The 17,851-nt window shown below is 35.7% G+C and overlaps 1 long non-coding RNA gene across 1 annotated transcript; it reads right to left on the reverse strand.

The window, feature by feature from the left end:
* Positions 1 to 4,787: 4,787 nt before the first annotated feature.
* On the reverse strand, positions 4,788 to 10,063 carry LOC110205488 (uncharacterized). Its single transcript, XR_002323588.2, has 3 exons — positions 9,876 to 10,063; positions 8,726 to 8,882; positions 4,788 to 5,658 (listed from the first exon to the last, which is right to left on the reverse strand). It is a non-coding gene; the product is annotated as an uncharacterized LOC110205488 (long non-coding RNA).
* Positions 10,064 to 17,851: the final 7,788 nt, after the last annotated feature.

The raw sequence follows: 17,851 nt of genomic DNA on the forward strand, positions 1-17,851 counted from the left end.
CTTTAGCAAGAAGACAGACTAATCTATTTAGGTTGAACTTCCTCTATAGTTCTGATAATTCTATATTCTCCACTTTCATAATCAAAATATTTATGGAACAATAAGATCTAAAGCTGAAAGGGACCTTAGAGATAATATAATACAACTTCCCACTTTACAGATGAGGAAATTGAGGCCTAAGATGGCAAAATACCTTGTTCATGATCATATAAATAGCAAGGAGCAAGTTCATAAGCAAGGCTCAAACCTGAACTTAGATCTCTTGACTTCAAGTCCATCATTTTTTACACTATACCACATTACTGATTAAAGGAATGGCATTACTATCGAATGAATTTAGTGCTTAGTGTGTGACAGGCCTGAGCTCCCCAGGCCCTGTCTTTGAAAAATACAATTATTATCTGAGGAGATATTATTGGGATCTTATAGTCCCACATTAGTCCTAAAATGGCCTTTACCCAGCCTGTAACATTCCTGGAGTGACTGTGTTTCTTACCATTTTTCAATCACATAGACATTTAAGACTCAGGAACACACTTAATTTCTCCAGCTCTTCTTCTCCTTCTTCTCCTTCTTCTCCTTCTTCTCCTTCTTCTCCTTCTTCTCCTTCTTCTCCTTCTTCTCCTTCTCCTCCTTCTCCTCCTTCTCTCCTTCTCCTCCTCTCCTCCTCCTCCTCCTCCTCCTCCTCTCTCTCCTCCTCCTCCTCCTCCTCCTCCTCCTCCTCCTCTCCTCCTCCTCCTCCTCCTCCTCCTCCTTCTTCTTCTTCTTCTTCTTCTTCTCTTCTTCTTCTTCTTCTTCTTCTTCTTCTTCTTCTTCTTCTTCTTCTTCTTCCTCTTCTTTTCGGCTAGGCATTGGGGTTAAGTGACCTGCCCAGGGTCACACAGCTAGTAAGTGTTATGTGTGTGAGGGCACATTTGAACTCAGGTCCTCCTGACTGCAGGGCCGGTGCTGTATCTACTGTGCCACCTACCTGCCCCCCAGTTCTTCTTTTTTAAAAGTAAGTTTATTGACATAACCTAAACCTCACAACTTTTCATATCTTTAAAAAACTTGTAGCTTGAACAGAAATAGGAAGGAATATACCTTTTCCTCAATGATTCATGGTACCTTTACAAAACTGGACCATATATTAAGGCAAAAAAACTTTATAGTTTAATGCAGAAAAGTAGAAATATTAAATACCTCCTTTTCAGATCATAATGCAATAAAAATTACATTTAATAAAGGACCATGGAGACACAGATTAAAAATTTTTTGGAGAATAAATAACCTAATCATAATAAAAGAGTGGGTTAGAGAACAAGTCACAGAAACAATAATTTCATTAATGAGAATAATAATAATGAGACAACACACCAAAACTTATAGTGTGCAGCAAAAACAGAAATAAGAGGCAATTTTATATTTCTAAATACTTACATCAATAAAATAGAGAAAAAGCAGGTCTGTGAATTGGGCATGCAATTTTTAAAAACTAGAAAAAGAACAAATTAAAAAACCCCAATTAAACACCAAATTGGAAATCCTAAAAATTAAAGAGAGTAATAAAAATTGAATGTAAGAAAAGAGCACCGGCCCTGAAGTCAGAAGGACCTGAGTTCAGTTCCGGCCTCAGACCAAACACTTGACAATTACTAGCTGTGTGACCCTGGGCAAGTCACTTAACCCCAATTGCCTAAAAGCAAAGCAAAACAAAACAAAACAAAACAAACCACTGAATTAATAAAAAAAAAAAAACTAGGAATTGATTTATGCAGAAAAAACAATAGAATGATAAACCATTGGTTAACATAATTTTTTTAAGAAGAGAAAAGAAAGTCAAATTTCTAGTATCAAAAATGAAAAGGGTGAATATACCACTAAGGAAGATGAAATTAAAATCACTATTAGGAGTTATTTTGCCCAATTATATGCCAATACATTTAACAATTTAAGTGAAATGGAAGAATATTTACAAAAATATAAACTGCCCAAATTAACAGAAGAGGAAATAAAATGTCTAAATCAACATATTTTAGAAAAAGAAATTGAACAGGCCATAAATGAGCTTCCTAAGAAAAAAGCATCAGGACCAGATGGATTTGCAAGCTAATTCTCCCAAAGAATTAAAGATCAACTAATTCTAATACTAAATAAATTATCTGAAAAAAATAAATAAATAAATAATCTGAAATAAAAGGCAAAGGAGTCCTACCAAACTCTTTTTATAGAACAAATACGGTGCTGATAGCTAAACCAGAAGAGCGAAAACAGAGAAAGAAAATTATAGGCCAATTTCATTAATGTATATTGATGCAAAAATCCTAAATAAAATACTAGCTAGGAAACCACAACAATGCATCACAAAGGTAATACATTGTGACCAAGTGGAATTTATGCCAGGAATATATGGCTGGTTCAATATAAGGAAAACTATTAACATAATTGATTATATCAATAACAAAAGAAGTAAAAAATATATTATTATATCAATAGATACCCAAAAAAAGGCTTTCACAAAATATAACACATTCCCATTAAAAATTCTTGAAACCATAAGGATAAATGAATTTTTCCTTAAAATGATAAGAAGTATCTGCCTAAAACCATCAGTAAGTATTATTTGCAATGAGGATAATCTAGATGCCTTCCCAATAAAATCAGGAGTGAAACAAGGATGCCTATTATTACCAATATTATTTAGTATTGCATTAGAAATGCTAGCAATAGCAATAAGAGAAGAAAACGAAATTCAAGGAATCAGAACGGGCAATGAGGTAATACAACTATCTCTTTTTGCATCATATATCATATGATGGTACACTTGGAAAATCCTAGAGATTCAACTAAAAAGTTAATTGAAACAAATAATGCTAGCAAAGTAGCAGGATATAAAATAAACCCATATAAATCATCAGCATTTCTATATATTACCAACAAAGCCCTGTAAGAAGAGATAATAAGAGATATTTAATTTAAAATAACCACTGACAATATAAAATATCTGAAAGTTGCCAAGGCAACCCCAGGAACTATATGAATATAATTATAAAACACATTTTATACAAATAAAGTCAGATTTAAATAATTGGAAAAATATTGTTCATGAGTGGGCAACTACAGTTCTGCCTAAACTAATATACTTATTAAATGCCATCCCAATTAAATTACCAAAATTATTATTTTGAGGCAAGAAAAAATAATAACAAAATTCATTTTGAAGGACAAAAGGTCAAGAATATCAAAGGAATTAATTTAAAAAATGTAAAGGAAGGAGGTCTAACAGTACCATATCTTTTTTTGACTAGGCTTAAGTTAAGTGACTTGCCCAAGTTCACATAGCTACTAAATGTTATGTATCTGAGACCGGATTTGAACTCAGGTCCTCCTGACTCCAGGACCAGTGCTCTATCCACTGCACCACCTAGCTGCCCCAACAGTACTGTATCTTAAACAGTATTGCAAGTCAATAATTATCAAAACTATTTGGTACTGGCTGAGAAATACAATGCTAGATCAGTGGAATAGTATAGATATACAACACACAATAGTAAATTATTATATTAACCTTCTATTTGATAAATGTAAAAATTTAAGCATTTGGAATAATTATTCACTACCTGGCAAAAATTGTTAGGGAAAACTGGAAAGCAATCTGGCAGAAATTAGGCATAGACCCATATTTCACACCATTTACCAAGATAAGGTCAAAATGGTTATTTGACCTAGACATAAAGGGAGATATCATAAGTAAATTAGTAGAACATGAAACATATTACCTATCAGATTTATGGACAGAAGAAGAATTTATGAATAACCAAAAGATAGAGAACACTGTGAGATGTAAAATGGATAATTTTGATTATATTAAATTTAAAAGGGTTCGTGCAAATAAAACCAATGTAGCCAAGATTAGAAGGAAAGCAGAAAATTAGGAGGGGGGAAATTTTGTAGACAGTTTCTCAAATAAAGGCCTCATATCTCAAATGTATCAAGAACTTTGTCAAATTTATAACAATATGAGTCATTCCCCAGTTGATAAATGGTCAAAAGATATAAACTAGCAGTTTTTGGATAAAAAAATCAAAGCTATATGTAGTCATATAAAAATGCTCTAAACCATTATTGATTAGAGAAATGCAAATTAAAACAACTTTGAGATATCATCTCCCACCTATTATATTGACTAAAATAACAGAAGGTGACAATGACAAATGTTGGAGGGGATGTGGAAAAATAGGGACTTTAAACTGTTGGTAAAACTGTGAACTGATTCAACCATTTTGGAGAACAATCTGGAATTATGCCCAAAGAGTTATAAAAGTATGTATGCCCTTTGACCCAATAATACCACCATTAAGTCTGATTCTCCAGGTGATCAAAGAAAAAGAAAAGAATCTGTCTGTTCTAAAAAATATTTATGGAGGCAGCTAGATGGCACAGTGAATAGAGCTCTGGTCTTGGCATCAGAAGGACTTGAGTTCAAATCCAGCCTCAGACAGTTAACACTTACTAGCTGTGTGACCCTGGGCAACTCACTTAACCCTGATCGCCTCACCAAAAATCAAAAAATATATATATGTGTATATACATATATATATATATGTATATGTATGTGTGTGTATATATATATATATACACATATATATGTATATATATATATATTTATGGCAGCTCTCTTTGTAGGTGGCAAAGAACTAGAAATTGAGGAGATACCCATCAATTAGGGAATGGCTGAATAAGTTGTGGTATATAACTGTGATGTAACACTACTGTGCTGTAAGAAATGAAGAGCAGATAGATTTTTTTTAATTTTATTAATTTATTTTGATTTATCAATAATCACTTCATATACTTTTGTGTTTAAAATTTTTCTGCCCCTTCCATCCCACCACCCTCCCCAAGACAGTGCACAATCTGACATAGGCTATACATTTACATTCCTATTAAACATATTTTCACATTAGTGATGTTGTAAGTAAAAATTAAAACCAATAGGAGGAACCATCAGAAAGAGGAAACAAAACTCAACAGAAGAGAAAAAAAAATAGCAATTCAACTTCCATAGTTCTTTCTTTGGATGTGGATAGCATTTTCCATCACGAGGCCTCTGGAGATGTCTTAGATCCTTGTATTGCTGGGAAGGGTTAAGTTTATCAATATTAGTCACCATACAACATGGCTGTTATTGTTTACAACGTTCTCTTGGTTCTGCTCACTTCACTCAGCATCAGACCATACAAGTCTTTCCAGGTTTTTCTGAAGTCAGCCTGTTCATCATTTCTTTTTTTTTCTTTTTTTTGAAGATTTTATTTTTTTTTGTCTCATATCTTTATTTTTTCTTTTTTTTTATTTTATTAATTTATTTTGATTTATCAACAATCACTTCCATTTGCTTTTGAGTTGAAAGTTTTTCTCCCCCTTCTTCCCCCACCCTCCCCAACACGGTGCACAATCTGATATAGGCTTTACATTCACATACCCATTAAACATATTTTCACATTAGTGAAGTTGTAAGTAAAAATTAAAACCAATAGGAGGAACCATCAGAAAGATGAAACAAAACTCAACAGAAGGTAAAAATAAGTGATAGCGATTCAACTTCCATAGTTCTTTCTTTGAATGTGGACAGCATTTTCCATCCCGAGGCCTCTGGAGATGTCTTAGATCCTTGTAATGCTGAGAAGGGTTCAGTTTAATAATATTAGTCATCGCATAACATGGCTGTTATTGTGTACAAAGTCCTCTTGGTTCTGCTCGCTTCACTCAGCATCAGACCATATATGTCTTTCCAGGTTTTTCTGAAGTCAGCCTGTTCATCATTTCTTATAGCACAATAGTATTCCATGACATTCATATACCACAACTTGCTCAGCCATTCCCCAATAGATGGGCATCCTCTCAATTTCCAATTCTTTGCCACCACAAAAAGAGCTGTCATGAATTATTTTTGTACATGTGGGTCCTTTTTCCATTTGTATGATCTCTTTTGGATATAGCCCTAGAAGTGCTATTGCTGGGTCAAAGATAGATTTTTTTTAAAAAAATGGAAAGACTTGCATGAAATAATGAAAAGTGAAACAAGCAGAACCAAGAGAACATCATATATACAATAATAGCAGTAGTGTTAGAAGTAGAATTGTGAATGACAAAGCTATTCTGAGTAATATGAATATTCAAATAAACTGCGAAGGACTTATGAAGGAAAATGCTATGGATCTCTAGAGAAAGAACCCATATATGGAAGTACATATTGTGTGGTTTCATATCTATATCTGTGTCAAATGTTGGCCTTCTGTAGTGTGCAGTTAGGGAGCTTGAAACTTAAAATGTAACAAAAGAAGCAATAAAGCTCTTTTTATTCTGTTTTGTTTTGTTTTGTCTTTCTTGTGGTTCCTCCTATTGGTTCTGATTCTTCTTTACAACATGACTAATGTGAAAATATGTGTAATAGGAATGTATATGTAGAGCCTATATCAGATTGCATGCCATCTTGAGGAAGAAGGAGGAGGAGGGGGAGAAAATTTAAAACTCAAAAGCTTATGGAAGTGAATGTTGAAAACTAAAAGTAAATTAATTAATTAAAAAAGAAAAAAACAAAAGAAGAAATAAAATACAGTTTTTTCATAAAATAAATTATTTATATTAAGATGTAATGTAGGTAATGTTATTTTAAGTGAATTAATAAATATTTTAAATTTTTTAAAAATAAAAAACTTGTAGAATACATTTCCCCCCATAATCTTGTTTTAAAACAAAACTTGTCTTTACATGTTTAGACACTGAGTTCTAAAGATTTTTGAAACATATTCTTTAATTCTTTACCATGAAACCACACATTAATCACATTAGATATTCTAGGTACTGATGAACAGTCCATTTTTCTAGTTTCAGCCTTGATTATAGCCCATATGCTTTTCTTTTTTTGAAAGCCACACATTGAATTCATCATTCACTTAAAAAGATGAGGAAGTTTTATACAACAAAGATCCCTGGGTCTTCAGACAATCCTCTTCTGCTTTATTTTATATACAGAAATGCCCACTTCTCATTTGATGTTTTTCTTTTTATTATTACTTTTATTTTATTCAATTTATTTTTATTGTGAACTTAACAAACTCCAAAAAACAAAAAGTTAATACCTCCACAAACTGCATAACAGAAAAAGACTGCACATGAATATGCACTCTCTACAAGTCTTTTAGCATGTCTAAAACTGAACTCATTATCTTTTCCTCAAAACCCTCCCTGCCACCAGCCTGGTGCAAGCCCTTATCACCTCACATTTGTACTATTGCAATAGCCTGCTTCTTGGTCTTCCTACCAGATGTCTCTCCCCAAGTCAGTCCATCCTCCACTAAGCTACCAAACTAAAACATAAGTCTGACCATTACACACACACACACACACACACACACACACACACACACACCCCTTTCCCTCAATTTCCACTGGCTCCCTATCACGTCTAGGATCAAATATAAAATTCTCTGATGTTCAAAGCTCTTCATAACCTCTTGCCCTTAACCATTCCAGGCTTCTTACACCTTATACTACCCCAACACACTATGTGATCCAGGGACACTATTCTCCTTGCTGTTTCTCACACAAGAAAATCCATCTCCAGACTCTAGGAATTTTCAGTGGCTGTCTTCCCTGGCTCCTGTCAAGTCCCAGCTAAAATCTCACTTTCTTCAGGAAGCTTTTCCTAATCTGTCTTGATGCTAGTGTTTTCCCCTCCGTTGATTATCACATATAAGTGCACATACACACACACACACACACACACACACACACAGAGTGGAGATAGTTGTTTGCATGTTTTCTCCCCCATTAGACTGGGAGCTCCTAGACGGCAAGGACTATCTTTTGTCTTTCTTTGTATCCTCAGCACTTATCACAATGCCTAGCACATACTAAGTACTCACTTATTGATAAATTCTCCTTTCCTTCCAAGTATACAATATATTCAATTTGTACCAGCTTTGAATTGCTAAAAGTAAAACTTGTTCAAATAACATAAGAGTTTCAGGAGACCACTCCTTTCATTTCTAGTTCCTTTTAGTTTCATTCACAGCTTGGTTAGAGATACCCTTTCAGGAATGATTAAGCATTTTATAAGTGAGACATTTAACCCCTCATTTTCTTTGGTGTCCTGCTAATTGCCCAAGACTGTAAGTTAGGACTATAAGGATTTATCAATCTGCTTTGATGGGTGGAGTTTCCACACTTGGGACTTCCTTTCAGGGATACACTCACTGGTCCAGATTCTCCTCTCCTTCCCTAAAAAGAATACTGATGAAAAGGCAAGTACAAATGTAGCTACATAAGACCAAACTTCCATTATTTGGTCAGAGAGATTTCTGTTCTGATAAACAATTGGAAAACTTCTAGGGAGCTTGGGTTCCTAGAAATTGAGAAGGCCCAGCAAAAAAACCCCACATTAGAAACAAAAGGGGCCCAGTGGTATGAAGTTTCTAGTACCCTTCCTTTATCTTACAAAAATGTCAATATATTACAGAGTTTGCTCATATAGATTGTTTTCCTATCTCCATCCCCATGGCTGAGGCCTTCCTCCTTAAATTTCAGGCCTTCAGCTTGGTTTACATCATTGACCACTTCATGGTACTTAGAAAGAATAGGCTCCCAGGTGTGCACCACTGCTAACATTTTTAGTCTTCTCGGTTAGTCTATGCACCCTAACTATAACATTGTGTGCTTTGTATGATAAAATGATCCTACTCACCATTAGTTGTGTAACAAGGTCCATGCTCTGAGTTATCTGTCCTGATTCCAGTGGATTACATGGGATATTTGGAGCCAGCTTCCAACCGTATGTCATGGCCCAAAACTGAGAGGACCCAGGGATACAGTACAACATGGCAAAATCAGAGTGCCCTACACTGTGACAGAGACAGAAGTAGGAAGTGCTATGTCAGTTAAAAGAACAGATAGCTTCTGGCTCCTTCTCTGCCCTTGATTTCCCAAGTGGCACCCTATAACTTTAGGACTTCCAGTGAGGGATGAGGAAGAGACAGCATTTCTCTACCCCAGAATCATAATGACTATGCCCATCTGGCAGCTGATGCAGGGGTAGTCAATGAGAGGAGTTTGTGATTGAGAGCCTGGCTTCCTTTTCCTCTTTTGTGTTTCCTTTCCTGAAGAGGAGAAACCTCAAAATACATATGTCCAGGCTTGGTGGTGACCTTGAGAGTCTGAGAAGTCCAGAGGTTTGTGGCTGTAGTAGTGGTACTGTCCAGCAGAGTGGCAGATCTGAGACTAAGATCAGTTTCAACATCTGAAAGGATGGACACTGACAAGAGGACTGGGCCAGGCCTAAATGTTTTTTACCAGCAAACACACCAGGAGTTGTTGGACAGTGCAAAGCCATAGTGAAATATAAACTATCTAATTAGCAGTCCTGAAGACTCCTTTGTATTTGAATGAGGCTTCAGTATCAATCTCCTGCAGGAATAGTTACGAGTTAAATTACTGAATCCTGTTCTGTTAATACACCTTGTGAGACTTTTCTGTCTGGAGTTTCTTGTGTGTGCAAGAATCAATTACCTGTCCTACGCCTGATTCATATTTGACAATGAGTATCTTTCTACTCAATGTAAAGTAGGATTTCCCCTTTCTAAGGAAATCCTAGACATGAGCCATAACCTACTAAACCACAAGTTAAATTGCCCTGGGGTGCTGGTGCAGGGAACTTAATGAAATGAAGAGTATGAGAAAAGAGAGCATGTAACCCTTCTCATTGGAGGCAGGCTTCCCCAGGAGTGAACCAAACAAACTGCATGTCTGATTACAAAACAGGGAAGGGGCACAGAACCAGAAGTGGTTCCTCAAAGTTAGAGTATGACATATGCTTTCTTTTTTTTTAGGACATGTACTTTCAAGAGTGTTTTTCCCATCCCCAGGGAGTGATGAACTATGAGCTTTCCAAATTTTCTGAGCTCTTTGTTTCCACAGCCATACACCTGTGGGGGAAAAAAAACAGCTGAAGTTAAGGACATAACTTATAGATATTTTTACCCTTTTCTTTTTAAAAAATATTTTATTTTTAACCTTTTTTTTTTAAATTTTGAGTTCCAAATTTGTTCCCTCCCTCCCACCCTCTTTCCCATCCACTGAGAAGGTAAGCAATATGATAGCAATTATGCATGTGAAATCATACATAATTTTCATATTAGCCAAATTCCTAAAAAAGTGAGAAAAATAAGATGAGAAAATTATACTGAAGTTTGCACTCTGAGTTCATCAGCTAATGAACTCTTCTGGAGGTGGATAGCCTTTTTTTTCCATCATGAGTCCTTTGGAATTGTCTTGGATCATGGCACTGATCAGTGTAACTAAGTCTTTCACAGTTGATCATTACTACATTATTTTTACCATGCACAATTATCTCCCAGTTCTTCTCACTTCTTTTTGCATCAGTTCATATGTATCTTGCCATGTTTTTCTGAAACCAGCCCCTCATCATTTCCCACAGCACAATAGTACTCCATCACAATCATATGCCACAACTTATTCAGCCATTCCCCAATTGATGAGCATCCTTTCGATTTCCAGTTCTTTGCCATCACAAAAAGAGCTGCTAAAAATATTTTTGTACACATAGGTCCTTTTCCTTTTTCTTTTATCTCTCTGAGATAGCAATCTAACAGTGGTATCACTGGGTCAAAGGGTATACACAATTTTATGCCATTTGGCAGTTTCAGATTGTTCTCCAGAATGATTAGAGCAGTTCACTACTCCACCAGCAGTTCATTAGTCTACCTGTTTACCCTTATGCCCTCTAGCATTTATCATTTCTGATAGGTGTAAGGTGGTACCTCAGAGTTGTTTTAATTTGCATTTCTCAGGGGCAGCTAGGTGGTGCAGTGGACAAAGCACCAATCCTGGGTTCAGGAGGACCTGATTTCAAATCCAGCCTCAAACACGTAACACTTACTAGCAGTGTGACCCTGGGCAAGTCATTTAACCCCATTGCCTATCCCCCCAAAATAAAATAATTTGCATTTCTCCAATCAATAGTAATTTAGAGCATTTTTTCATACAACTAGAGATAGCTTTGATTTCTTCTTCTGAAAACTGCCTGCTCATACCCTTTGACTATCAATCGGGGAATGGCTCTTATTTTGATAAATTTGACTCAGTTCCATACTCAGTATAAATTGGAGAAATAAGGCTTTCCTCAGAGAAACGTGCTATAAAAATTTTTTATATTACTTCATTGGCTATGATACCTCTTAGCAAAATTTAGTTTCCCTGATTATCTCTTTTAATTAGGCTTGTTTATGCTTTTGCTTTGTTTGAGATCATGATTACAACCAGATTTCGGTTTCTAATCCATTTTGCTATCTGCTTCTGTTTTATGGGTGAGCTCATCCCGTTCATATTCATAGTTATGATTACTAACTGTGTATTTCCCTCCATCCCATTATCTTCTGTTACTCCTGTTTTCAGATGAGGAAACTGAAGCTGAGAAGGTAAATGAATTGTCCAAGTGCAGAAGTGGGGAACCTGCGGCCTTTTGACTGACTCCAAACTTCACAGAATGAATCCCCTTAATAAAAGGATTTGTTCTATAAAACCTACACTCAGTCAAAAGGCCCCACCCGATGACCTAGAAGGTCACATGTGACCTTGAGGCCGCAGGCTCCTCACCCCTGGTCCAAGGAATGTAATGAGGCCCCACATGTAGAGAGTCCCACGTAAGTGTAGCATGTGGCATGGAAAGATTCTTGTGTGGCTTGAAGGGAGACAGAATAGACTTCTCTAGCCTCTTTTGCCAGGAAGTTGGGGCTGGAAGCCACCATTCTGCTCTACTCACAGAGAGGGAGTACCAAGCTAGAATTATATCTATCTGCTGTCTTTAATATTGTTAGTCTAGGCCCTAGACCAGGGAATATGATCAGGTCCAAACTAACTTTGGATCACTCTTTCACTAAATGGGGGGGAGGGGTGGAGAGGACCCCAAGCTTTATATACAAGGCTTGACTCCCTTCCCACCAACCACCAGTTCCACAATGACCACACACAGTGAATCACAAAGGAACCCATTTATCCAAATCATTAGTTAAACAGAAATCAGAGAAAGTATACATGGAATATATACCAGACAACACTGAGTAAAGGAGCGCTCTCATTCCAGAGCAAGGTTACTCAGCTCCACCAAGAGACAGTCCTAGACCTCACCCAAGTGAGCAAAGTGTCTAGAGTAGCAAGCCAGGGACAGGGACCTGATGGAGACTGTCAGATCCTCTCATGTCTTCCCAGAGTCTTTTCCTTCAGCAGTAGCAAGGTTGAAGTAAGGTTGGCCTCTCCATCTTCCCTCTTGAAGCTCGATGCCATAAGCACCCAAAGCAACTCAAAGCTTGAAGAGTCCCAAAGATTAGATGAGACTGAAGCTCTTGCTCTTGCCAACCCCACCCTGACCCTCAAGCAGGGCAGGGTATTCATTTCCACCAATAAAGAGAGACCCATGCCAATGGGCTTTGGGATTGGTGCTACATTAGTATCAGAGTCAGTTTTTCCCTGACTCCAAGTCCAACCAGCTTTCCATTATATCAGACTGCCATTATATTAATGAAGCAACTGTCTTCATCATCACAGGCCTGCAAATTTTCATCCTAGATTTTAATCTCTGACATGCATTTCTATACATTTGTGAACACTGTTTATGTTGCAAAACACCAGTTTAAACACCAGTTTGAATTTTGGCTTTATAGATATGAAAATTAGAATTACAAAATAGTAAAAATAGCAAATGAGTCCAGAAAGTCTTGTCACCTAACAATAGTTATCCCCTAGTCATTCACTTTTATGTTGCAAATTTATTAGGCTAGGGAATAGTCAGGATGACTCTGCCAGGTTACATATTCATTCATTGATTCAATAACTATTTATCAAGCATTTACTGTATATATAAAAACTGCAGTGCTAAGCACTTGGAGAACTACAAAGAAAATCAAGATAGAGTTCCTGTCCTCATAGCATGCGCCAGATTCACAAATGTTAAATAACATGCAATAAATATATAATCAATGCAGGTCAAAATTGATTAAAATTAAATAAAACATAGAGAGGTTTCAAAATGCTATTCTACGTTAGAGGAAGGAAAGATCATTTCTGACTGGGAGAATATGAGAAAGATTCTGGGAGGAGGTAGCAAATATTTTGTTTTCATTCAATAACCCCCCCCAGTTGTTTTATTAAAATAACAATTATAGCCTAACAATTTTAATAGATAAGAAAATTAGAAAAATCAGCACAACAAAGGATTTTTGCTAGGATTTTTCCTATTTACATTTTAGTAAAAGAAAAAAGTTTATGTCACGGTAACTGACTTGCTATATAGCTACTTCTGATATCTGTTCTCTCTGTACACTCAAAGTTTTGTTTTTGCTGTTTTTTAATTAGTTATATGGCAGTGTCTATGTTCTCTTTCTGCAGCTGTCACTTTACATCGCTTCATGTAAATCTTTCTGTATTTTTGTATTCTTCATATCGGTCCTTATTTTATGACACAATGGTCAACCATTACATTGATATGGCACAATTTATTCACAATTCCTCATTCCTTGGATATATAGGTAATTTCAGGTTTTATTTTGTTTTGCTATTATAAATAAAATAACTATTTTTAAATTAATAGATCAGTTTACCTTTTAATTATACTTTTAGAACATATTTCTCAGGGTAGGCTTACTAGATGAATAGATATGATGCTTTTAAAATATTTATTGATATCTTTTGTTTCTCCCAGCATTCTTCCTCCTTCCAGTCATTCCATTTGACAAATGTTTTTAAATAAAAATAAAAAGGAAAAGCAATCAGCAAGACCAATCAATATATCAGAAAGGTCTGAAAATATATTCAATATACAACACCCCTGGGGACCTCCTACCTCTACCTATACATATGGTTTCTCATATTTCCTCTTTGGTATTGTAGCTGTTCTTTGAAATTTTGCAACATTTGCTTTTTTTTTTGTCAAGGCAATTGGGGTTAAGTGACAGCTAATAAGTGTCAAGTGTCTGAGTCCAAACATTCAATAACATTCGTTATTGTTCTATTTATATTGTTGTATTCATTGTATATAGCTTTCTTGGCTCTACTTCATTCGACATCAGACCTTGTAAATCTTTCCGTGTTATTTCTTTATTAATTATATTCCTTATTTCTTATAGCACAATAATAATCCATTATATCCATGAATCACAATTTATATTTAGCTGTTCCCCAGACATTCACTATATATCCAATTGTTTGCTAGGGGGAAAAAAAGTGCTACTATACATATTTTGGTGCATGTGGAGAGTTTCTTCTTGTCAATGACTTCCTTGGGGTCTAAGTCTAATAGAGATTCCACTATTAGTCAAAGGGTATAGACATTTTAGTTACTTTGCTTATATAATTCTAAATTGCTTTCTGATGTGATCCTTTTTTTAAGTCTTACAAAACTGTCCATTTCTTTCCAAAAAAGATTACACTGCTTTGTAGTTCTACCAAAAATGTAACAGTAACTATTTCCTCAGAGCCTCAGAGCACTACTGAAATTTGTCATTTTTAACAGTTTTGGCCAATTTGCACAATGGCACCCTGATGTTATTTTTACTCACATTTCTCTGATTTTAGAGCTTAAACAACTTCCAGTAATTATTGAAAATGCTTCCTTCTTTGAAAATTACTCATATTTCTTGCTATTTTTTTAATTCTAAATTTAATAACCAAAAGACATGCTCCAATAGGAAAGAGAGTGTTGCCAGCCAATGCTGACTGCTGTGTCTGACACCTCTGTTCTAAATTACTTATAATAGAAATACAAATCAAAACAACCCCCAATTTCACTTAAGAAAATTGACAGATTTTCACCTAGAAATTTGTCAAAGGTGACGAAAAATAGGAATGTCAATAATAAGAATGGTCAAGAGGGAGTGTGAAAAGATAGGTACATTGAAGCATTTTTGCTAGACCTATGAATTAGTCCAGCCATCCTAGCAAACAATTTGGAATTGTTCAAAGAAAGTCACTAATATATCCATACTCTTGGATTCAGAGATTCCACTCATAGACATAAACCCAAGGAAGTCAACAACAAAAAGAAAGATTTCATATATTTACTATGAATAATTCTGCCATTGGAAAGTATATAGAAGCCAAATGACAAATTCTATTCACATTGACTTTGAGGTGCTCATGATGTTATCTATGTGGAAACATCTCGATTATGGTTGGAAATATGGCTCTAGAGCTCAGGAAAAAGGTGAGTGCTGTAAATTGATATTTGGAAGTTATCTGTGTAGATGTGAGGTGAATTTCTGGGAGCATATGAGAGAATTCCTGATGAGGTGAAGAATAAAAAGAACCAAGCAAGGACAGAACTTTAGAGAATGGTCCAGGACAAAACAGTTCCTTCCATGTAATAGGTGCTTAGGGATAACTAATAAATTTTTTGTTGAAAACCTCATTTAAGAGAGTTGAGAACAATAAGAAGAGCCTGAGCAGTGTCCTGGTCAAAAAGGTAGGAAAACCAGGAAAGTTTCATATCAGGCTCCCCTCAAAGTCACAGGAAGGATATTAAAGAGGAGATGAATAGCACCAGCTGCTGCAGAGAGGTCAAAGAGGTTGAAGACTGAGATGTGAATTTCTGATACATCAATATTTTTTCTATATTGTCTTAAGGATATTTTAAGGAGTGTCAGTTGAAAACAGCATTGCCCATCACCACCATTCTCTTATCTGTTACTCCCCACTATTGGAGGAAAAATGTCACACATCAGTTATCTCCATAGATTCACATAGATAATCCATATCTAGCCACTTTTATTGGATAGATACAATACAAAGAGTTTGAGGGAGGATAAAGGGCAATGGGGGACAAAATGCCTGACCTTTGAAGAGTGAATGCAAATTAACTGAACTTTTCCTGGGATGTTGACCATCTACTACAGAAGACTTCTATGCCCTGGACCTCTGCTCTGATTCCCACTACCCAAAAAGGTACCCAAGACTCTCACCTATTTAAAATCAGTTTTATTGATGTATTTTGTTATTATATTACTTACATTTCCCTAAAGTTAATAGTCATGAGTTTGCCTTGACCACAGGAGATCCCTATGCATGTGCCTTACTACTACTTTGTTTCCATTCTCTTCCCAGCCCTACCCACCCCAGAAGCTGAGTGTATTTGTATGAGAGTGTGCCAGAGTTTGAGGGAGAATATTTTACAACACATGTTCTTCCTATGAAATTTGAGGACATGTCTTTCCTAGGAGCTAATAAGGTCAATTGGTTGATTGTTAATAGACAGCAAACTAGTGGGATCTCCTAAGCTACAGTGTTAGGAATAATTACTGACAGCACTAACTGTAGAACCCTAGAAAGCAAGGTAGCAGCCATCTCTAGAAGGGTCCTAAATTGTGAGTGCAAGTGCAAATTTGGGAGGTGAGTCCAGAAGGTGCTACATAGTCATTATTTATACTGTTTGTCTTGTTCTGCTTAATCCACTTTCCATCAGTTCATATAAATCTTCCCATGCTTCTCTGTCTTCATTTATACTCATTGTATCATACAACATCACCATATTCCATTACATTCATATCCATGATTTGTTGACGCATTCCCCAAATGAAGGCCATCTACTTTGTTTCCAATTCTTTGCTACTACAAAAAGTGCTACTATAAATATTTTGATGTACATGGATGGAGCCTTTGTTTTCATTACTGACCTCCTTGGAGTATGTGCTTTCCAGTGAAATCTCTGGATCAAAGGATATGGATATTTTAATTACTTTTTTTCTATCAAACATTTAATTAATTTTGAATTATCAATAATTACTTCCATAAGCTTGAGTTTTAAATTTTTCTTCTCCTCCCTCCCCAACTCCCTCCCCAAGAAGGCACGCAATCTGATATAGGCTATACATATACATTCCTATTAAACATATTTTCACATTAGTGATGTTGTAAGGAAGAACCAATAGGAGGAACCACCAGAAAGAGGAAACAAAACACAACAGAAGGAAAAAAAAGAGCAAATAGTGCACTTCGATCTGCATTCAAACTCCATAGTTCTTTCTTGGGATGTGGATAGCATTTTCCATCATGAGGCCTTTGGAGATGTCTTAGATTCTTGTATTGCTGAGGAGGATTAATTCTATTAATATTAGTCATCACACAATGTGGCTATTACTGTGTACAATGTTTTCCTGGTTCTGTAACATTTTAGTTAGTTTTAAAAAAATAATTCCAAACTGGTTTCCAGGATGGATGAACTAAATCATAGCTCCAGCAACAGTGTATCAGTATGCCATCATTTTTAGCATCGACCATTCCCATCTTTTGTCATCTTTGTTAATTTGCTGAGACATGAAACCTCAGAGCTGTTTTGATTTGTGATTCTCATCTTATTAATAATTTAGAGCATTCTTTCATATGACTGTCATTAGTTTATAATTCTTTTGAGAATTGTTTATATCATTTGACCATCAAATTACTGGGGAATGATTTTTGAGCTTCTATTTGTCAGTTACCTACGTATCTTGCATGTTGATGCTCATCAGAGCAATGTGATACAAAGATATTTTCCCCACCACACATTTCTCTTATCATAGTTGCATTAATAACTTTGTTCATTCAAAAGCTTTTTCAATTTCATGTAATCAACATTAACTATTTTATCTTTTGGAATTGCCTTTCCCTTGATTGATTAAGAATTCTCCCCCTTACCACAGTGGCCTTTAGACAAGATTATGAATTAATCACTCCGCATCTTATGCCACTGCCAGTTTCCCTCTGCACTCTTTTCAGTGTTCCATACAGCTACACCAGTCCTCCATTAAGAAATCAATTGATTTAAAAA

The sequence above is a fragment of the Phascolarctos cinereus genome, unplaced genomic scaffold (assembly GCF_003287225.1).
Source record: "Phascolarctos cinereus isolate Bilbo 61053 unplaced genomic scaffold, phaCin_HiC Scaffold_5;HRSCAF=322, whole genome shotgun sequence".
Taxonomy (NCBI): Eukaryota; Metazoa; Chordata; class Mammalia; order Diprotodontia; family Phascolarctidae; genus Phascolarctos; species Phascolarctos cinereus.